Source organism: Gastrolobium bilobum, unplaced genomic scaffold (assembly GCF_033153095.1).
Source record: "Gastrolobium bilobum isolate Gb01-03AN ecotype WA unplaced genomic scaffold, APGP_CSIRO_Gbil_v1 utg16366, whole genome shotgun sequence".
Classification (NCBI taxonomy): Eukaryota; Viridiplantae; Streptophyta; class Magnoliopsida; order Fabales; family Fabaceae; genus Gastrolobium; species Gastrolobium bilobum.
Window position 1 is genome coordinate 106,180 of NW_026897955.1, and position 24,586 is coordinate 130,765.

Consider the following 24,586-nt stretch of genomic DNA (forward strand, 5'->3'; position numbering starts at 1 on the left):
TTAAAAAAGAAGAGAAAGAGGGAAGGTGAAAGGTGTATGTGGATAGAAGTCCCACATTGGACAAAGAGTGAGAAATGAAAGGGTTTATTGTTGGGCTTCCTCCTTAATGCTAAGCCCTAAGCCCATTAGGGTTTAAGAAATCCTAAAACCCCAAACCTCTTCCTTCCCCTATAAATATATTAGTTGTGGGATGGAGGTAGGTTACAGAAGAAAAGAAAAAAGGTTGACTTGTGAAATTTGAGTGTTTTGAGTGGAAAGCTCAAAGCTTTGATTTTGAGAGTACCTACAGGGAGAAGGTTGAGTGTTATACCTCTTTAGGAAAGTTTGAGTATACCACCATTGTTGGTGATGCTTGATCTTTTGTAACCCATTATTTTCATAGTGGAAATTTGATTCTCGACTAGTATCCCATGGATTTTTACTTTTTATCATTGGAGAAGGTTTTCTCACGTTAAAATTTGTTGTATTCTTTTTTCTCTCTCTCTATCTCCTCTGTGTTTTTTGTTTTTCGCTGCGCTGGCCGACCTAGGGATTCAGGCCGACCTCTGATTGAAGAGTCGAGCTCATAGCTCGACGTTTGACTTCCACAAAGGCTTCTTAACCAAGTTTGAGGGAACCGAGTTCCCAACAATGGTATTAGAGCCCGGGTTCGACGGGTTCTAAGGGAGAGGAGATGGAGACCAATGGAATCTCACATGATGGAGATATATTCAAGCTAACCGCGAACAACTTCACTTACTGAAGACCGATGATGGAAGACCATTTGTAATGCAAAGATCTATATGAGCCCATCATCCTTAAAAAAAAGCCTAAAGACAAAACTAATAAGGAGTGGGAGATTCTGAGTCGGAATGCGGTAGCCACGATCAGGAAATATATTGACAAAATCCTCTTTGAGCATGTCCAAGTTCACGAACGCTACAAGTTGTGAACGAAGCTAGAGTCCATGATTCAGAAGAAGAATCCCAGGAACAAAGCACACCTGGTTCGCCGACTTGTGAAACTCGAATACATGGACGATATGAGCATGATTGAACACCTTAACACCTACAAAGGTATTGTGAATTAGTTGTCTAAAGCTGAGACAAAAATCGATGACGAGATGCAGGCTTTGCTGCTGCTCAGCTTGTTGCCAGAAAGTTGGGGTACTTTAGTGGTGACATTAAGCAACTCGGCTCCTGGTGGAAAATTGAAGATGGATGCCGAGACAGACAGCCTCTTGAAATAAGAGTTCAGGAGAAGGGAACGAGGTGTAACCAACACATCTGAGGCAAACGTGACCGAGAATAGAGGAAGGTCCGACAACCAGGGTCATAGCAAGAGTCGGGGTCATGAGAAGTCCAAAGGCCGGTATAGGACGAAATATGAACAAAGTGATTCTATTATGGGAAGTCCGATCATAAGAAGCCGGACTGCAGGACTCTGTAGTAAGATAAGATGAAGAACATTGTGAAGCTGGATCAGATTATTCCAGAGAAGAAAAAAGACAAGAGCACCACAGCGGTGACTGCCAACTTGGATGTTGAGATATTTCTCCTCGGTGAAGATAATTATTTGAATGTTGAATATGATGACTGCACCTGGATTGTTGACTCTGGAGTCTCATCCCACGTTACTCCACACAAAGGTTTTTTCTCCTCATACAGAGGTAGTGATTTTGTAGTCGTGAAGATGGGAAATCAGGTGACTGATGGGACGAAAATTCGTCCCCATCTAAGCCCATTTTTGTGGTAAAATACCTTCTGTTCCCTCATCTGATGAGAAACTTTTGCATTAAAAACACGTGTTTATATCTTTTTAACAAAAACATAGTGGGAAACAGATGATGAGGTAATCATTTGAGAAATATAGAAAAAGGGGAACGGATTGAGAATATTAAATACACCTGCTCCACTAACTCAATCTCTCTGACCACTTTGCACGGAACGTTGAAAGAAGCTTCCACAAAGCATAAAGAGGTACAACAATCAAGCAGGAAGAAACGTGTATAGCAGAGAATCAAGAGTTCCCATTGGCCAAGAGGAAAGCAAAGCACGGGAAGTGCAGAAGGAAAGGCAAAACTCAACAATAAGAGTCTCATCCAGTAACTTGTGTCCCTCTTGCACACTGTTCACACTGCCCCTTTCATGCAGTCAAGAAAACAACTAAAGGGAAATTACTAGTGTTGCCGTCACTCTTCTTACCTATAAATAGGACGTTCCAACACGAAGAAACCATCGAATTCCTTAAGAAGAGATCACTTTGTTTCAGTTGTAGTTTTTACTTTTCATTTGTATAGTTTTAGCAGTAGTTAAGTGACAACAACTTCTTCTCTATTCTGTATCACCCACTTGAGACTCCTCACGAGCAACAACCATACTTCTCCATTTTATTTTGTTGTAACCTAACTTGTTTCTTATTTATAAAAGTTGTTATTTCTCTTCTCTTTCATTCGTTATCTTTGAACTGAATCTCGGGTCTATGTGATTTCAGTTTGGAATAATTATGTTTATTGTTATAGCCATGTGCTAAGTTATTTGTGGAACGAAAAAGCTGTGAAGTTCTTAAAGAACTATTTTCAAAACTTTTGCACTGAAGCTTTTGTTTTTCTGTGATTAAGTGTGCTATATTCATTGCGTACCAATGGAAATTGAACTCATACTAAGAAAGGAACTTCCATAAGAAAGGGATTTCAGACAGCTTAATCAGAGGAAGAAGGTAGTGTTGTGAAAACAACACTACTGGTTGCCTTAGGAATAAGGAACCACTTTGTTCATTGAAGGTTCTGAATTTAGTAACTGTTGGAGTCAAGGGAACCATAAGAATATGAAAACTTGTGAGCCATTAAAGTTCATGAGCTGAGGAATCAGAGTTGGCAGTGAAAAGACCTGAACAAATTCAGAAGGGTTAAGTCTTGAGTTGAGAATATAGTTATTTAAGAATGGAACAATGAATCTGTTCCTTGTGTTAAACATTGTTTTTATCCTTGAGGAACGTCGTGTTCAACCCATATTGTTGTCTCTTAAATATTGTCATGCTATTGTATTTTCTTTATTAAATCTTGTGACAACAACATCAAATCTCCAATGAATATTGTCATTCCTTCTCTCATCAAGAAGGATTTCATATATAACGACGCGAGGAGTTGTTTGAAGTCAGACTGAACCTACTATCCTTGAGGAACGTTGTCAAGATAGTTGGGAACAGATGACCAAACAGTTCAAATACTGTCTTTTCTTTTCATTTTTAATTCTTTATAAAATAATTTAAGGTATAATTTAGAGTTCTCTCCTCGTGGGAACGATAATCTGGGCATTAATAGTCCCATTTATTACTTGATGCATGCACTTGCGCACTTGGGTTGAAGTCAAGAGAACAAATGTGTTTTCTCTTGATGAACTGAATTAAGGGAACGTCCATGCAAAGAACATTTTAAGCATCCAACAAGTTCACACTCAACAAGTTTTTGGCGCCGTTGCCGGGGAAAGTTACACTAAATTCTGTCCTTAAATTGTTTTATTTCATAATTTGTTTATACATAATTCATTATTCTTTGTTATACACTCTGTTGATTATACTGTATATGTTTTATGGTTTTTGAGTGAAGAATCTGAAGCTGATTCTCACAATTTTACTGAAATACTTGAGTTCTTCTTCGATCCTGAACCAGAACGCACTTTTCATAGGAGAAGAAGAGATCTCAGAGAAAATATTTTTGAATCAAACATGGCTGATCAAAATAACAATAATGAAGAGATTCCTTTGGAACAAAACTTCAGAGGTTTGGCTGCTCCTTCAAGGAACAGACCGGAGAGAGGAGTAATCCTCCCTCCTGTTGTAGCTCCCTACTTCGAGCTAAAGCCTATCATGTTTAATATGATTAGGGAGGCTGGAGTTTTTAATGGACTTCCTGCAGAAGATCCTTACACACACCTTAACAACGTTCAAGATATCTGTGATAATTTTAGAACAAAAGGTGTGACAGAAGAGAGTATGAGAATGAGGCTGTTCCCTCATTCTTTGGGCTAAAAAGCCAAAATCTAGATGAAATCCCTTACCCCAGGATCCATACACTCATGGGAAGAACTCTCTAACAAGTTCATATAGAGATTTCTCCCGATGTCTCGTCAAGCTAATGTTAGAGCAGAGCTCTCTAACTTCAGAATATTTTATGGAGATAATCTTTATGAAGCATAGGAGAGGTATAAAGACATTATCAGAAAATGCCCAAACCATGGAGTGGGAAAATGAGGGATTTTACAGTCTTTTTATAAGGGAATTGACCATACTTCTCAATCACATTTAGACTTTGCTGCAAAAGGATACTTTTTCACAGGAACTCTTGAATCCAGATATGAAATCATAAAAGGAACTGCAGAAAGATATCTTCAATGGCCACTAGAGAGGATGAATCTAGTCAGGAAGACAGGCATGCTAGAACTGGATAAACAAACCGCCATGGAAGCCCAATTGGCTACACTAATGAATGAAGTGAAGAATCTGAAAGCTGTCAAGGAACAACGAAGAGTGGAAGTCTTACAACTCACAACATCTGAGAGTGAACCATGCTCAGCATGTGGTGATCATCACGATTCAACAAACTGTCCATCCACAACCTTGGTATGTTATGTTGAAAATTTTGGAAACAGAAACTTCAATCAGGAAATAGACAATCAATATGCAGGACAAAACAACAATCAAAATTTTGGAGGAACCATACAGAAAGATCAGAACCATAATCCTCAATGGAAGCCACCCATGAACCAAAGACCATACCACAATCAGCAGCAACAATACCAACAAAGCGGCAGGGGGGAAATGGAGCATATGATCCACAAAGAAGACCCAACAATGTTCCATTCCCCAGAGAAGAACAACGCATCAGTACCTTGGAGAATTATGTCAAGGAATATGTTACCAGGAACGATGCGGTTGTCAAAAATATTGAGTCCCATCTGGGACAGATAGCTGCTAGCCCCAACATCAGAACACCAGGAAAACTACCAAGGGACATTGAAGTCCCCTCAACATCTTCTCCAGAGAACTAAGAGGTAAGTAACATGTCCAGCTAAAGACATTAAATTAAGCGCTGACTGGGAGGCAACCCAGTGGTTACTTTTGTTCTCTAACAAGAACAAAGTTTTGGGGTGGTTAAACTTAACCACAGAGCTCCCAGAAAGAGAGGGAACGTCTGATGTTCACCTCTAATCCAAATAACTGAAATATGTTCCGTGGCAGGAACGTAGTTTTGGGGTGGTTCAATAACCACACACCCAGAAATTGTTATTTCTCTAAAAAAAGTAAAAAATAAAATTATATGTTAGATAAATAAATATATATTTCTGATTTTTGATTAATAAATAAAAAAAATTATATGTTAGATAAAACGGACGGTGTAGGGTGCTAATTCCTTCACTATTCGTAATCGTCTCCTGAATCCATTTCTGTTTTTCAAAGACCAATTTTCTCCAACAAAAAGGTTTTTCCAATATTTTCTCAAATAAACCTTAGTGGCGACTCCATTGTTTTTAATATTTCAATCTTTCGTCGTCACGTCGCGATCCGGTTGCGACAATGAGTTATCTCATGTTGAATGAGAGAAATATAGCCCAACAAATAATTAATTATAGATTCACTTATTCTTTTTGGCAATATATGTTGGGCTCTTTCTACTGGCTCCTGTGCAAATTTGAGGTTGGAGAAAGCTGGCTACACAAAATATAGAAGAATCAATTCACTAACAAATTAGAGGCATTCAAATAGGAATGTTTGTCACATGATGAAGTTTGGTATTAGGCCTACTTGTATAGATGGAGACCATAGAAATATATAATTTATTAAGACTGTTAAATTTTATACTTGTACTAAATATTAAATTTGATTATTTAAATAAACAAGATAAATTTAAATATTATTATTTTTTCAAACTTAACATAAACTTTAAATACTTGACTTAATTCGAATTATTTAGGTCCTAATGTATATATTTAGATAGGGGTATATGCTAATAACATATCATTGAAGCTAAAATAAAAGAGGTCACTTCCAACTTGCAGATACATAATATTTTAATAACATAACCAACTGAAATTATTAGAATGGGTGGCAAGTGAGGCCGTTGTAGTTGCTATGATTGTGACTGTAACACATGTAATAAAAGGTTGGTGACTAGGATCCTTACGTTACGGTCACCAAACAAAATAATAATTTTATAAAAAAATAAACTTATAAATAGAATTTAAAAAATTTACAATTATTGAATTATAACTGGACGTCGTGCTTATAGATTAAATAAATTTAATTTAATTCAATATATCAATTTTAATATGTTAGTTCACATATATTTTGACATTATATAAAGAACTTAAATAATTTTTATGCTGTAATTGATTTAGTTTTTAAATAATATAACAACAAATAATTAATTGATACTTAACAAAATATAATGCTAACAGTAAATCTAAAAATAACTGTTGTAGCGTACTGTAATACTTCTGAAGCGGGAATGATATATATATATATATATATATATATATATATATATATATAGCTTATTGTTTCTCAAGTTGTTGGAGATAATTTTACCTTCGACTAATAAATCATAACCGTACAAAGATGGATCAATGATAATGAAAGAAGAGAGAAAAGAGAAATCATAACCATTCAAAGGTAAATCAATAAATATAAAAAAATAAATAAACAAAACGACGTAGTTTAGAGTGATCGAAAATAAACTTATCTCGAGTTGTTGGAGAAATATTTTATATATATATATATATATATATATATATATATATATATATATATGAAAAAATATTCTTAAGTTGATTGAAGAACTAACTTGTTTTCGACCTTTTTTTTTTATAAGATCATGATGACGAAATTAATCAAACTTGCTAGATTTAGTTTAAGAATATATTTATTTGTTGAGAGCTAATACGGCTACAACTAGTGCACCGCATTCACCAGAGTCCAACTACTGCGCAATGATATAGTGGTAGGTGATGAGTCGGTTCCGACCACAAGTTTGAAAATTTTAGTCTTTACCAAATTGCTCTTTTTTTTTTTTTTTTTTTTGATAACATACCAAATTGCTCTTACCCTTTCAACTCCTTTACAATATATAATAACAACAAGCCATTTCTATTTATTATTTGTTCATGAGTTCGTTTTTACTTATTGCCGATAAATTATCTGCAATAAGTTTAATACGACGTTGTTTTGGAGTGGAAATTATGATGTTTTTGTAATTTTAATTTATTTCAAAATTATTATAGTCTTTATAATCATAATTTTTTAATATGTCAATCCAAAAATGATATCATTTTGAGAATAAATGCAGATAACTTATCTGCAGTATTTGTTTATTGGATAAACATTTCTCCTATTGCTGAAAAAGTATTTTCTCCTTCATGCCTCAATATTTTTTTACTAGATGGTGGATCCCACATGTTTTATGGGTTAGTGGAAAATAAAAAACTAGAGAAATGTTTATTCCTTGTTTATTTATAGAAAATATAATCTCTCATGTTATATGAGACGAAATTATTTCATGCACACACAAAAAAATGGATGTAATCAACATGCTTTTTTTTTCTCCTTAATGGATTTCATATACTTTTTTATATGCTACATGAGATAATTTTATCTCATGTAATATGAGTAATTATATTCCCTTATTTATATATATATATATATATATATATATATATATATATATATATATATATATATTGGGGGCAATTATTTTCTTATGTGACATAAGATAAAATCTCCCTCCTACATACACATATAGAGGAGAGAAGAAAGAGAATATAGGAGAGAGAAAAGATATAAATAGATCTCATCTCTTTATATATCTATAGAAAAGTTATTTTATCTTATGTTACGTAAAAAAACAATTCCTATATTTTGGAAGCACTTCTTGTTCTTTGGAGTTCGATTGACAGAGACTTATGCTTGTATGTGACATTTTGGGTTCGAGCAAAGGCATATTCAATAGTAAAATGATAATAACAAATAAAGAATATATCCTTTTTGACAACACCAAAGGATGAAATTTAAAAAAAGGAAAAAAAAACTACAGCAAATGCTAATAGTAAATTTATGACTGGAACTTTTCGTGATAGAAAATAAAAGTACTAAATTTTAATATCTTAGGAAAAAATTGTTTTAAGTACTAGACAAGTATGTGAACAAATATTTTCACTTAATAAGAAAATAAATAGAGCATACTAAAATAAAAATTATTACAATTTACAAGTAATAGTAGATTGAACGGGTGTTGCTCACCCTCGCCTTTGTTCTCTCTCTCTATATATCATCAAAATAAATTATTATTCAATCGAATAAATAACGAATGCACCAATGCTACATAAATTTAATGACCTCTTAGGTGTTACGTTAAATGATTTTTAAACATTTATGATTAAACGTATTTTTAGCATGCATTAAACAAATGCTATTAATTAATTTTTAATTCTAAAACCTTTCATTTAAAATTTTATACTAAATTTTCAAACAAATATTCATGTAATAATTGGTGGATGGAGGCAAAAGGCGACTGATGATGGGTTGAGAACATGATATTTTTGTCTTACAATAACTAAACATGTTTGATTATTGTAATTTGAAAATGAAAGGAGATAAACTAATTAAATAAAAGTGTAAGGTGATTTTTTTTGAAATAACACTTATATATACCGATGGTTTCATATAATTTGTCTATTTTTAATTTTGGCTTGATACAACTGTTTTATTTTGTGTTTATAACAAATTCGGTCTTTGTTCACAGTCAACAAAGTAAAGCGCGTCCTCTTTCTTAAAGTAGATAGCGTTCTATTCACACCTACTCATTCGCACATAAAAACAAACCACTCTTATTTTTCAAAACTTAGAATTCAGATGACTTAAACTAGTTAACAATAGAATTCAGATGACTTTGGTCTATATGGAAACTAGATAACAACTTAAGAGGAAGTCAAAGTTAAGCTGCACAAATAGATCGATGGAAATTAATTTTCTAGTGGATAATGGAAATGTTGCATGCACTAAACCTGGATTTTAAAATTGAAAAGCAAAATCATAGTGAGAAATATTTAGTGTAAAGATGAATATTTTAAAATGAAGACAATTTTGCACTTATTTAGTATAATAAATAAAAGTGTGGAAATTAAACAAAATGTAAATCCCATATTGACTAAAAAGTTTATTATAACGCATAGAACTTATTGATTTCCCACATTTGATATTGTACGAAAATACATTCTCTCATATTAAAATTTTGTATGACTTACTCATGTGAATTTTTTTTTCTCTCACTTCATATACAATATTAAATAGGTACCTCATAATAAATATTGTACTGCTTTCCCTGGCCAGGAACAGTATCTCATAATAAATACATTTCATTATTTGACTTATTGGCTATGATTTCCTATGAGAAATTGCTTGCATACTTGGTCAGAGGCCTAGACTCAAAATCATTGTTTTTTAATCTCATACATGTGAGGATTGTTACAATTTTTTTTTATATACAGACAATAATTATATCTTTGAAATGAGTTAATTTCTATGTATTATCATAAATTTCAATTCTTTGAGCTGATTAAGAGATTAATACCGAGTCAGGATTTAATCACAGTTGAATACTACTAGAAAAAACTTGTATAACGACGTAATTGCTATGAAATTTCCATCGCTAATTTCATTCTTGCAACTATTTTCCATCACAGATTCTCTTGCAAACGATGTTTGCGACGGAATTTGCTAGGAAAATTTTATTGAAATTTCGTCGCTACACAGGTTTTTTTTCAGTATTGAAGCTCTTCGAATATCTTCACAAACTTCAACTCTTTGAGTTGGCTATAAGACTAATCTTAAGTCGAACTTAGTCACAATTACTCCTCGTCTCTCTCCAAAAATGTATTTGATGGGAATCGAACTCAAATTCTCTTCCCACCTATTCAACCACCTATGTTGCTAACACTGTTACAACCATTGAGTTTTTAACATGAGAATTTTAACCTATAATTGTTTCAATGCACAAAAGTTTAGTGGAAGAGAAGTTATTTCATTTCAAAATCAAGACGTGTGACGGATCTAAGTAAAAGCTTATAATATATTTAATTTCATGCATTATATATAGATAATATAATTGTATTTATGGGATTTTTTTTTCTATCCAGCTGGAGCACCAAACTCAGTATTTCCCTTTTGCCAAATTGGAAAAATGCATTTCATTTAAATTCATGCTTTTTTACATAATTGGCTTCAAATACTGATAATTTTCTTTTTTTAGTAGTGATGTTGTTGCTACCGTAGCACCGAAAAAAATCTCGTTACGTGACACACAAAAGCATAACAAGCATCCATGCATCTAGCATTCAAAAAAAAAGCTTCTTTTTTTTCTGTACATAAAACATACTTAACTTTTGAGATATAAAATGTTCTGAAGAATGGTTTTAAACTAGATCAATTCGAAGTCTCGTGTCACGTTGATTTATGATTTGCAGCTTATATATGGAATTTCGTATTTGTCAAAAAAATGTTTTTTATTAACATTAAAAATAATGAAGAATATTTGTTATCAAAAAAAATAAAATAAAAAAATAATGAAGAATATTTACGTAGATTATAAAATATTTTTTATATATATAATCATGATTAAAGGTAGGAGTAGTATCGGTAACTGAAAAAATGAGAGAACATAAATTGAGATAATTTGAACATATAATGAAAAGGCACTGGATGCTCCGATAAGAACAAAAGTTTGCTACTAAGATATCGACACTAAGAAAAATAAAGATAGATCGAAACTTATTTATGAGAAAGTAGTAAAACAAGACTTAATGAAGTGAGATATAAATTGACGTACAGTATATCTCAAGAATGAATCGAGAAAAACTATAAGTATGATTGAAGGTTAGAGCAGTTGTTATTCCTATGTTCCATATGATCCTTTTTAGTCTTTTCCTCTTCTTCTCCCTCTCAGTTTTTCTTTTTTCCTTCTTTCTTCTTTCCCATCTTTTTTCTCTTACTTCCCCCCTTCCCATACCCCTTTTATCTTTATTTTTTATTCCTTGCCCTCTCGTTATTTGTTTTCCTCCTATGTATCTTTATCTTTAATTTATTTTAATATATTTTTCCTTTTAATTGTTTCCTGCTTTATATATATATACATACATACATATATATATATATATATAAATTTAAATTTAATTTTAATTTTTTTCCCAATCTATACATATCTTTCATTTTGATTCACCTATCACCGACCCCACTAGTTTGAGATAAATGTATTGTTGATATTGATGTTGAATCATGATTAGAGAGAAATATTTAAACTTTTCTTTAATTTTTTTAAAATTATTAAGATGTACTTATGATTTTGTTCTTTCTATAGTCATTTTATAAGTAAGTACATATAACGATAGTTTTTGTAGTAGAAATTAATGATAATTTTTAAAATAAAAAATAAATATCACAAGAATTTCTTTTATGTAACAATATAAATAATGTACTTAAACCATTACGTTTACGAGAGAGAGAGAGAGAGAGAGAGAGAAAATTTAAATTTTAAAACCCAATTGAGATTTGGTACAAGAAAATACCATGGTATGATTCTATTCTTTTATCATTGTTTTTTATGTTTCACTATACGAGTCATTCTAACGGCTTTTCGAGGAAAATCAATTGCTTCATATTGCACAGGCTAACAACGTGGAGTCCCACTTACTGACTCCAAATTTGTCTCTATTCCCTTCTTCTTCTTTTTTTTAAATGATTTGTTTATAAAATAACAGAAGTTTCATTGGAAAGCCGTCACGTAATATAAAATTGGACTTTCTCGTGTTATTATGAGTTTATTTCCATTCATTGCACGTGGGTCAGCGGTCAGCCACTCAACGTTCAAACAGGGTTGGCAGGTTCATGAGGTTTATTTTGAGATCCTCAACTTCCTTTGATTATAATTTTTTTAATTATTAGTACCCAAAATAGATACATCATGTTAATGATATTTATTTTGTTTTAGTTTATTTTTTTAGTTGATATCTAATCATTAATGAATACAAAATACTATTTTGCTTTTCTTCCATTTGTTGTTTTTAAGATTTTATGAAAGAAGTAGCGATTTTTTAACTGTTTTTGCCATTTAAAAAAACAATTAAATGTTAGAAATAAAATATAAATAGTATAATGTCGTTATAATTAATAATAAAGATATACTAACTAAAATAAAAGAAAAAAGAAGAAGAAAGGAAACACTATCATAATCCTTCCTTTAATTTGAATTTGCTTGCAAATGTAGTGTTTCTTTAGTGTTTGATCTCTTTTTTACAAAAACTTTCTTTTTTTGGTGGACTAATAACTTTTTTAATTATTCTAAAATGTTAAATTTAATAAAATCTTAATTATTGAAACATTTTAAAAATATAAACAGGTATTTAACATAATTAGATATTTACTAATTATTATTAATAAATATTTACGATTTCTACATTTCAATTAGCCACTTGATGTCCACTCTGTGACTGTCTGATTCACACCTCTCATATGGTCTTCTTCTTTTTTTTTGGTAAGGAGTCCTTTTTTATATTTTTTAATAAAGTTCAGACTTCTTTTTGCAATGCAAGTTTCACGTGTCGGCGTCTATTACACATGACTACTCTTTATTTTTATTTATTTTTTGGTTAATACAATTTCACAAAAAAATTTATCTAATAATTTTAAATGAAAAAATATACGAGCCTCGAAAACTTACTGAAATTTAAAGGATAAAAATACTACTTTGTTATAAAAAGCAATTTCTATCAAATAAAAACTAATTGTAACGTGTGTGCTTTTTTATTTTATTTAAAATACATTATTCTTAAGCTTTAAAGTAAATATTACCTATGTATTGTGGGTTTTAATTTTTATAATTATTTATTCCGCCTAATATCTAATTTGATGTACTGAATAAAATGCTAATGCAATACAAATTGAACGGGCCAAGTACGATAAAACAAGATTAAGTTTTATATCTGTTCTGGATGGCCCCAATCGGTTGGTTCATTAAGGTAGGTGCAATCCCCCTCCACTTATTCACGTTAGTTTTGCTGACCAGGGGTACGAACCCTCTCCTCTTTCTGTCTCCACATGCCAATTTTCCCAACGTAAGAGACTAAAATATCCTATATTGGGATGCTACCTCCCTTGGGTGATCGTCCCAGACCCCTTAAATATGTGTTTCTTCTTCATATCTATAACAACAGTGACTGCTACCAGCATAGTAGGAACCACAAAATGTTGCAGCATCAATGCCAGGTGCCCGCGACACTTCCCAAGGAATGTTGACCTTCCTTGCCCTCCTATGCGAGCAAGGCACCCTCACCCCTTATAAATAACCCCTTCATCACCAAACAAGGCATTTGATCTCTATGTGTTGTTACCCTGCCAATTTCACAAACCCTCATTGCAACACAACACCCCCCAACTTACATTGTCAAACACCATATCCGGGACATCATTGTCTAGCTTGGTGTCTACTTTTGCTGGTAACGACACTGCTATAGTGACCTCTACCCCTTCCAAGGGTACATATTGGGCTTGCAGCTCTCAACGGTGCATTGGCGCACTCTATGAGAATCTATAAACTCTAACTCTCATTCTCTTGCCGGAGATTCTAAGAAAGCCAAAAACTCCAAAACATTCCGACCACACGCCATATGGCGGTCACCACCCGAAGAACGCATCAACCCAGGGCGACTACTCCCGAAGGACACGTCCAAACTGTCCATTCCAGCTCCTCACCATCAATACAATCAGCTCCATCCCCTCGCGTGGTTGCAACAACACTCCCACCAATTCAGCCCGCACCTGACGTCTGCCCGCCCGTTATTGATCCACATACCCATCATGCCATAGAAGAGATGCGAAGAGAAATTTCCCATCTTCGTCAAGTTGTTCATCTGAGTAATCCACTAGTCTTATAAGAAACATAGGGGAGAGTTTCATCCCACCTCCACCACCTCCACCACCTTTCCAATACGTCATGCCTCCACAAGTCCCAGCTGACCAACAAGTAGCCCCAGTCATCCCTTAGCAAGCACTCCAGCCTGAACAAAGCCAACCAGTCATCGTTTATAATAACCATGGAGTGCAAATAGTCACCAGGTATCCCCCAAGATCTTACACTCACCAAGTTGGTGCCTTCACCCTATGCTACTATATAATGCGCTTGCCTAACCTCAAAGCTCCTATATGATCTTGGGCGCCCCACAGCCACAGAATGACTTCATTGCTGTTCCAGCCTACTCTACTCCGTTCATCATCAACCCGACCCACAATAGCCCCCCTCAGCATCTGGGCCACCCAAGACAACACCCAATCGCTCGTAACACGTCAACCAATCCCTCCGGGTGCAATAAACCCCTAGTTGAAACTCTTCGACCCACCCCTATACCTCTTGGCTTCAAGGGACCATCCAATATCCTCACTTATGTTGGAGATTCTGACCCGTTTAAGTGGATTCAGAAGTTTGGGGTGGCGATGACCCTCCACGATGAAACTGACCTTTTTATTTGTCGAACTTTTCCCACATTACTAGGTGAACGAGCATTGACCTGGTACACAAACATGTCAACCGGAAGCATCTCCTCTTGGGATGATCTGGCAAACAAATTCCAGACTCATTTCGCAATAAGTAGATCGGTTCCAAAGTCTGTGCACTCCCTCAAAAAGATCCGCCAGCAACCTGAAGAATCCCCCAGATCTTTCCTTGACTGCTTTGATAAAGAAGCCTTGCTCGTCAACGAACTAGACCCTAAATCCCAAGTGCACATCCTCCTGTCTGGGCTGAGGCAAGGAGCCTTCGCTTACGAACTTGCCTACCATGAAGTCACCGACCTTGAAAAAGTGAAGAAGAAAGCTCAAGAGTTCATGAGGGTCGAAGAATACAAAGGAAGCATAATGAAAGAAAACCCTCGACGTGACATAAAAAAAATAAAGCCAAGGAGCATGGGGAAGATGATAAGAAGTTTCAGAAAGTCGCCGCCAAGTATACCGGCCACGCCTTAGGGAGAACATCATATCCCTACCCAACGCACAACATAATGCAGACTGAATACAAGGGCGACTATAAGACAAACCCCTCACATCATGAAGCACCAAGGGAATCTACTAGGTATTGCAAGTTCCCTCGCAGCGTTGGTCATAACACTGAAGATTGTCGATTGCTCAGAGAAGAGATTAATGAGTGATGAGTCTCTAATTTATTATATATTAAGGGTTAATATGACCATGAAATTGATTTTAAAAGTAATTAAAAGTTATGAGAATTATAATTAAAGTGTTATTTTATTCTCAGTAATATTCTTATAAAAGTTCTGATATTTTCTAGTAATTTTCAGCTCAATAAAAAGATAAATTAGAGAGCTTAAGTGGATTTGTTTGGATTTCTGAATCATATAATTGATTGAAGATCTTATTGAAGATTCTCTTGAATATTTTTAAGGAAATTTTTTCTTTAAATATAAAAGCGAAGATTTTAAGAATTTGATTAAAGATATGACTGAAGATTCTATTGAAGATCTCATGAAAAATTAAAAGATATGGTTTCATCACTATAAAAAGACAATTATTTGAAACAGAAGGAGGCAAACACATTCAGAAAGAGAGAAGCTTTTGTTGGAGATTGAAGAATTTCAGAGAGATAAAATACTTGAAGAATTGGGTAACATTGATTTCTTTTCTTTTTATTTTTCATGACTTCTTATATTTCTTTTTATTTCTTTATTTTGTTTTAGCTAGCTATGTCTAGCTAAGTTTCTTTTGTAGTTAAGGTTATGGATCCGATGAGAATCCTTTTTGTGGTTTAAATTCTTTCTTTAATAAACTGCCTCATATTGTTTGGATTTTACCTTGAATTAAATTATATATTCTTATATGAATTGTTTACTCTTATAGGGATTTGATGGTTAGAATTCACAATAGGCATATTGAAATTTTAATCCTGATAGGGGTAAAATACCAGTTCTTGCATGATCTAGACATAAGCTTACTTGGATTGCAAACTTTTAGAATTCATCAAGCTTACTGCTTAATCCAAGAGAAATTGCTAAGACATTACGGTTCTAATTGGGTTAAAGTCACTAAGAATTTAGGATTTAACCAACTAATTAATTAGAAGGTGAATTGTTTTAAATAATTAAGATAGTTTATTATTGAAATTAATTTAAACTACTCAAGGAGGATCAGAGGTGAAATATTTCCTAGCTACAGTTTTTGTTATTAATCGTAAACTCTGTTTTAGTTCTTAGCATTCTTAGTTTGAATTACTTTTAATTGCAAATGTCTTTATTTTGCTTTTAATTGCAAATGTCTTAAACTCAGTTCTGTTTTAGTTCTCAACGTTCTCTGTTTTCGTTAAAAAAAAATTTGGTTGAAGTCGCTAGAGATGGTGACTACTTTGGTCAACTCTGTCATGCATGCCGAAGCACAGCGTATGAATGGCAGTGGGTGTCAGGCCAAAGTTGCTACTTTCCTCAGCTACTTTCGTCACTTTGGCACTTTTCCTAATGTTATGACAGCACAAAAGTTGCTACCTTCTTCAGCTACTTTGGTGAACTTTTCCTAATGGATGGGACATGGCGTGACAACACCAAAGTCGCTACCTTCTTTAGCTACTTTGGTTTAGCACAATGATATTAAACTCGACCTGGTGATCGACCAGGTCGAGACACTAGGTTAATGGGTCATTGGTTGAACCGCATGACCCGATAAATATATGTAAATTTATATTTAAAAAAACTATAGACATATTCAAATACCTATAAAAAATAATACCGGTTCCAAATATTCTAATTTAAAAATAATAAATTATACACCATTATTCAACAAATAATCAATTATTAAAATTTAATATCAAAGGATTATATATATATATATAGGTAAAATTATTTATGCAGCCGCTTTACGTACAGCAACGACAGGTGTATGGCTATGATTCCCCACATTTAATGCTTTCATCCTTTGTATGATTATGATTCCTCGCATTTAATGGTTTCAAGTATATATATGGCAAGTATTTGATTGCTGCACGTACAGCAGCTGCAGAAATATAAACCCCACGTATATATATATATAAACCAGCCCATATCATAAAAACCAGCCTACATAATCCAAAATGAACAGCCCAAAATTGAAACAGTAGTGTTTGGTCCCCAAAAAAGGACAAAAAAAGGACAACAGAAGTAAATCAAAAAGAAAAGAAAAAAGAGAGATATACCAGAAGTGGACGAAGCATATCGAAAATTTCAACCGTTGATGATTTTACAATTAATAGCCAAGATCACTTTTTTCACTTGCAGCCAAAATGACATAAATCACACCTAGCCAAAAAGACGCGAATAATTTTACTCAATTTTGTGGTATTGTTGGTTCCTGTTTCTATCTCATAGGCTACATGAGATTTGATTGACCCTCCTAAGCTAGCATGGATTGGAAGTTATATTTTTGCCTCTGCTTATGTGAAAGTTCAACAACTTGGTTGGTTGTTGGTGGTCGCGGTTCATGTTTTCTTCTTCACTCGGAGCAGATCTGCTGTGTGTTTTTCCATTTCCATGGTCCAGACTTCAAATCTATGCTTTTCTTCTCTTCACGATGTTGTCTCTTTCTTCTTCTTTTTTTTAAAAAAATTATGCATGACTCAACTGGTTCAAATCGAAACTGACCGAGTCACCGGTTTTCTAAAAAATCGGCCGAGTCACACCGGATCTACTACTTGATCGATCCAAGATGAAAATCGGACCGGTCACATGACTGGTTCACCGATTTCTGGGCCAATCCAGTTTTTTCAACACTAGTTTAGCATATATGACAATGCAAGACAGAGTCGCTAGGTGAAGTAGCTATTTTTGTTTGCTATCAGTTCAATATAAACCCCAACCCTCTCCACTTGTCCGTGGGTTTCAACATAGTAAACATTTTCACTTCTCCAATGTTATTACTTTCCTGGTATTTTTTCTCTTAATTTTTTTTTTCATTTTTTAATATATAAAACAAAAATATACAAACCAATGTTAAAATCCTATCCCTAATTTCAATTTACAATGTAAAAAATAAAATTTAAATTATCCTTTAGTTAATATAAGAAAAATAAAATATGTCATCTATCTTAGGGTTTATTCCCTACACTAACAGAAATAACAAAAGAATAAAATATCATCTATCCTGTGGTTTCAAGTCCTAAAATAAAGTATATTTAATTAAAATATATACAACAATAATATTCAAACTAACATTAAAATTTCATTTATAATTTTAATTTTTTTTGTTGAAATATAATTTTACTTTTAAATATAAAATTAAAATATTAATTATTCTAAAAAATAATACATGTCAACTAAGCTATGATTTAATCCCTACACTAAGAGAAATAATAAATTATTAAAATATTATTTATCCTATGATTTCAAGTCCTAAAATAAATTACATTAAAATAAAATATATAAAATAAAATTATTTGAACATTTGTATTTCTAATTTAAAAATATTCAACTCCTAAAACTATTTAAACCAATATTTAAATGCTATATTAAATTTTAAATTATAATTTCAACTATCCTAGAGTTTATTTATTGCAAATATACTATTCACGTCATCTATCCTAAAGTTTCATATACTAACTTATATTAGTAATGTAAGAAAAGAAAAAAACTAACCTTGTGAGGGAAGGAGACTTGAGTGAAATGAGAAGTGGAGGGGTGTGGTTCGTGGTTCCAAGCAAACTCTCAAACGAACGAGGAAGAGAAATAGAAGCTTGAAGTGAAATGCAAACTTGAGTGAAATGGAAAACGAAAGAGGTTGCTGGAAGGGAAGAGAAGATGGAAGACGAAAATGAAGCTGGAATTCAAAAATGGAAGGAAGCTGAGGACCGACGTAAGAAGTTGGTGCAAGGACTTGACCAAAGTAACTTGGACATGTAGTGACTTTGGCCTAACACCCACTGTCATTCCAGAGTTGGCCAAAGTAGCCACCCTCTTTAGCGACTTCAGCCAAAAAAATAATGTCACACCATTAAAATGCACCAAAGTTTCTACATCATGAAGCAACTTTGGCCACATAGACCACTAAGCTTGTGCCTCCTTTGCAAATGTGACACGTGTACATGCTATAGTCGCTATACTATGTAGGGACTTCACCGTCATGACAGTCCGGAAAAGAATATTAGATTTGTGGCATTCAAGTATGTTTTATTATAAAACGTGACACAAATGTCAATAACCCACATTGTAAATAGCGAAATGAGATAATTTTATTCTGTAATTATGAACATGGAGGGAATTAGAAAATATACAACATATTGCTGATATAAAAATAATAATCACAGGGAGAGGGAGAACATTAATTTATTATAAAAGGGAATGTAGAAATTCACCAACAAGCATCAAAATTATCAAATTTCAAAATCAAATGTGGAATGACATTTCATTTAGGCAACAAGAAATTTATTTTGAAAAGTTTTAGTGTTAACAGACATTTTTGGACCAATTAGCTAGGATCAATTTTATCATCTTTTTTTCTTGCTCACCCGACTAATGTTCTCAATTTAAGTAAAGGCAGACTATTGATAAGTGACAAAAATACTATATTTTTATTATGAAAAATAGTTGAAATAATAATTAATATAATTAAAAATATGGTGTTAATTAATAAAATCTAAAAGAATATGAAAATGCCAACAAATAGATAAGATTCTAATCTTTTCTCATTGTTTCAAGTTGTCTTATACTAGAAGAACAAACTACTGCTAACTTGATAAATAGAATCGGCCGAAGATAAATTAAAAAAATAAATAAAAATAAAATAATCGATCAAGCTCACCTTACTGCTTGCTTCAGCGAGCAAAGCAATTGAGCTCGCCTTTCAGCTCCCTATAGCGAGGAGCTCGCTCCACTGCTCCCCACAGCGAGCAAGTAAGCGAGCAAAGCAATTGAGCTCGCCCTTCAGCTCACAACAGTGAGCAAAATGGCGAGGAGCTCGCTCCACTGCTCCCTACAACGAGCAAAATGGCGAAGATCTCTCTCCATTGCTCCCCTCAGCGAGGAAGTGGGCGAGGAGGAGAAAAGACCTCGGCAAGCTGCTCAGCGAGCGAGTCCAAAAATAAAAAGTCCAGTTTTTAGCCTATAAATGCAACGCGACGAGGCCTTCAGAAAGACACATTCAGAAGACGAAAGAAAGGCGAACGCGGAGACGAACTCAGAGGCAGAAGGCAGAGGCGGAGGAGAAAGTCTAGAGCGGGATTCCAGAAGAGGAGAAGGAGATCAAAGCTTCACCATTGATCGTCTTTAATCAAGTTTTATCATGAACTCTGTTTATTTTTCATTAATTATTTATTTGAATTTATGAGCATGTCTGGCTAGTTTATTTATGTAGTTAGGATTATCGATCTGATGTGAATTCTATTTGTGGTTTGATTTAATTTCTTTAATAAAGTATTTCAGTATTTGTGTTTTACCTTGCATGAATTTTTATATCCTTGTATGAACTGATCACTCTTATAGGGATTTGAGGGTTAGGGCTCGCAATAGACATATTGGAGTTTTAGTCTTGACAGAGGTAAAATATCAATTCTTGTATGACCTAGACATAAACTTGCTTGAGTTGTAGACTTCATAATTCATCACGTTTAATGCTTATTCTAAGAGGGATTACTAAGACATTAGAATTCTAATTAGAGTAAAGGGTTAAAGTCACTAAGACATTAGGATTTAACCAACTATTTTTAGAAGATGAATTATCTTAGATATCTGAGGTAAATTATTATTGAAATTAATTTAAATCATTCTAGGAGGATCTGGGGTGAAATAATTCTAACTACAACTTTTGTTTTTGAAATTTTAAATTTAATTCTCAATTCTTGCGTTCTTGATATTCTTGTTATTTATTGCAATTAATTTTAGTTTTATTTTAAATTCAAAAATTATTCTATTTTTCAAACCAATTCGAGTTTTTCAAATTAAAGGGACTAGTTGCAATAGTATTTGGCGCATTAATCCTCGTGGGACGATATTCTTATTTCACTACTTTATTACTTGAAACAATCGCTATACTTGTCGTATCGCAACAACTATGCACATCATGATTAGAAGATTAGATTTAGAATGATATTCCTGGCAACATGTCTTGAGTAATTGGCTTAGTTAAAATTTGAATACGTAATCGTATATCTACCCATGCATGCATCTTTGTCAAGGGGGTGATCACGGGTCACATAAATCCAATGTCAATCCGGGACAAAAATATAAAATAAAAATTAGTTTGGGAATTCAAGTTACATCAGGTAAAAAGGGGTTTAATTTTTTTGGTACATATTGGTTGCCAGGAATAATGGTTTTTAATTCAACAAACTATTATAAAATTAATATTAACTGGACAAAATACTATCCCCTTAATAATTCCATAATCCATAATTTGGAGGAAGCAAGATTGGAAGGTCGTGTTCCGTCTCATATATATTCTGTCACATACACAATTTTTATTTTTTTTACTAATTGCAATGTAATATTTTGAATTAAAATATATAAATTGTTGAAATAATATTGTGTAATTGTCTTTATGGTACTTGATCAGACCAAATACGATATGGGCTGTCCGATACGTATTGAGCCCAATCATACACGGTTGAGACTCCTTCAGTGGTTATTGGCCTGGGCCAAGTACTGCTGTTAGAGCGAGCTTGAGCCCTTTGTCCTTCACGTTGCACCAAATGGGGGGAGGGGGGGTACCTGCAAAGACACTCCGATGCTTAAGTCAGTATCAGAGGCAGGTGTTTTATGTTGTGAAAGTAAAGGATGATCGTACCTTGGTGGTATATCGTGTGTTTATATAGTAGTTGTGATGCCGCCTTTGTTAAGGCGGCATGGCTTCTGAGTGGCCAGTCTTGGGCTGCAGGTCAGGCAGGGGACCTGTTGTAGCCTTATCTTTCATAGTGTCTAGTACTAGAGTTGTAACGAGCTGGAGCTGTCTGTTGCTTACTGGTGCTAAGGCGCGGTGGAGTTGCCTTATGCCTTAAGTTTTACTTCCTATAGAAGGCATCACATATGAGGTGAGAGTCGCGTGCCGCGATGAGGTCATCGCGTCTTGTGTGCCGCAATGAGGACATCGCGTCTTGTGTGCCGCGATATGGGCAGCGCGTCCATGTTTGTTCCTTGTGCTTTGTTCTGGGTCTTTACTGGGCTTGGGTTTCCATGTGTTACTGGGCCCTGATTGGGCCTATATTTTATTCGGATCAGTACTTAAACAATTAAAATAAATATTGAATTAATAAGTGTATAATTCATGTTATTTGGTTTACTAACTTTAAATAATTATAGTAAATAAGTTTTTATTTAAAGAGACACATACAAATTAAGAGCATTGTTTTCAGTTTTGATAAATGTATAATTTATTTTTTTTGATACATTAATATATTTAACTTTTAAATTACGAAACTTTCTGTTATATATATATTACTTTATGAGGTAAACATTAGTTTTCATCATCCATATATATATATAGGATTTATCTAGTCTCATGTTGCATGAGATAAGAAATCTTATGTTATAGACACATAGTGGTGGGACCCACTACCTAAAAAATAAAAAAGAAAGAAAAGAAAAATATTGCACGGTTATCGAAGAGTGTGTAGGAAGAAAACTTACCTCATATACATAAGAATAGTTTTTTTCCATATATATATATATGAGTATAGTTTTTTATGTTGCATGTGATAAAATTATCTCATACACAAAAATAAATAGGTGGGATCCACTAAGAAGGAGAGAGAAAGAAAACTAGTGGGTTTCATCCATTTTTTGTGTGTGCATGAGATAATTCTGTTTCATGCAATATAAGCAACTATATATATATAGGTAAAATCATTTCTGCAGCCGCTTTACGTACAGCAACAACAGTGTATGGTTATGATTCCCCACATTTAATGCTTTCTTACTTTGTATAGTTATGATTCCCCACATTTAATGCTTTCAAGTATATATAGGGATTTACATTTCTGCAGCTGCTGTGCGTGCAACAATCAACTACTTGCCATATATACTTGAAAGTATTAAATGCGGGAAATCATAACTATACAAAGTATGAAAGCATTAAATGTGGGGAATCATAACCATATACCTGTCGTTGTTGTACATAAAGCGGTTGCAGACATAATTTTATCATATATATATATATATATATATGGGGAGGGTTCTTTTGACTCCAGAGTAAGACTTTCAAGTCTTACTCCCCATCTCAGCCATTGATAAACGGAAATCAACAGTTGTCATTTATAGTGTAATTAATAATTAATTAATATAACTTCCTAAACTATAACTGTTGGATGGAAGGAAATCAACGACTAGGAAGATTCTGGAGTCAAATGATCTTTCTCTTATATATATATAAGGAGTGTATATATATATAAGGAGTGTTATATTTACAAATTTTTTGTTTACAAACTCTTACAAATTATACTATGTACTCCCGGAATGTACTTCCAGGAATACACAGTGTAATTTGCAAAAATATGTAAAAAAGTTTGAAAACGGATCCTTCCCGTATATATATAGAATATCTTTTGATACGGGTGTCAAATTAAAAAATTTGACATCAAATCCTATCCGTTGATCGAAGTTTATAATTTATTGAGTCACATTTATTAATTAATTAATAATTTTTAGTAAATTATAATTATCAATCAACGATTAAGATTTGGTGTCAAATTTTTTAAGTTGACTTAGGTATCAAATGATGATATCTCATAGTTATATATATAAAACTGGTCTCTCCCCTGTCTCGCCCCAAAGTTATTTGATGTATCTATCGCTTACAGAGAAGGTAAATAATTGTAAATTTAGACACTAATAACATGTTTGGATTTTAATAATAATCTAAATTAACGAAAAATTAAAGTTTTATTTAAACATGATCCAGCCGTATATAGTTTTACCAAATATGTTATCTGTGAATGAAATTTAATTTGCACATGCCAATTCGAGGTTTAGAATATGCAAATTATATTCAAACTTAATATTTTTAAAAATCAGACTGAATTAGTCAGTTTAACAAATCAAACAGCGAACTAGTCACATTTTTATTCAATTATCGCTCGTTACATTACTTAGTTTAGTTATGAATTTAATTAATTGAACAAATCGAATATAATACAAAAGTCTTGTCAATTAAATTTCTAAAACATATCCATGTCGAAACGTGGTGTAAATATATAGCTGCAATCCTTAATTTTATGATCTTTTTCTCTACTTCACTTCAGTGATGACGCAGGGGCCTCCATGCCCTGACTTATTTTGACGTAATATTTATATTCGGGTGTTTGGTCCCCCATTTACTTATAGAAAAAAAAAAAATATAATGAAAACAAAATACTACGTAGACGTAGTAATAATGAATATGAAGGGAGTTTCATAGTTGGTGTCTTTCCCTCTCGTAGCTTGTCGCCAACTACTTCGTTTCTTGTCACAAGGTGACATCGCACCCAGCTACCAACGAAAGCATGCCACGTCGCAAGATATTAGCCGCTGATGCTGGCTTATAATCGAACGTCTACCATAACTTTTCCACCAAC

At 33.3% G+C, this 24,586-nt stretch overlaps 1 non-coding gene across 1 annotated transcript; it reads right to left on the minus strand.

The window, feature by feature from the left end:
- Nucleotides 1-4,113: 4,113 nt before the first annotated feature.
- Nucleotides 4,114-4,220, minus strand: LOC133311704 (small nucleolar RNA R71). The gene has a single exon (XR_009751581.1). It is a non-coding gene; the product is annotated as a small nucleolar RNA R71 (small nucleolar RNA).
- Nucleotides 4,221-24,586: the final 20,366 nt, after the last annotated feature.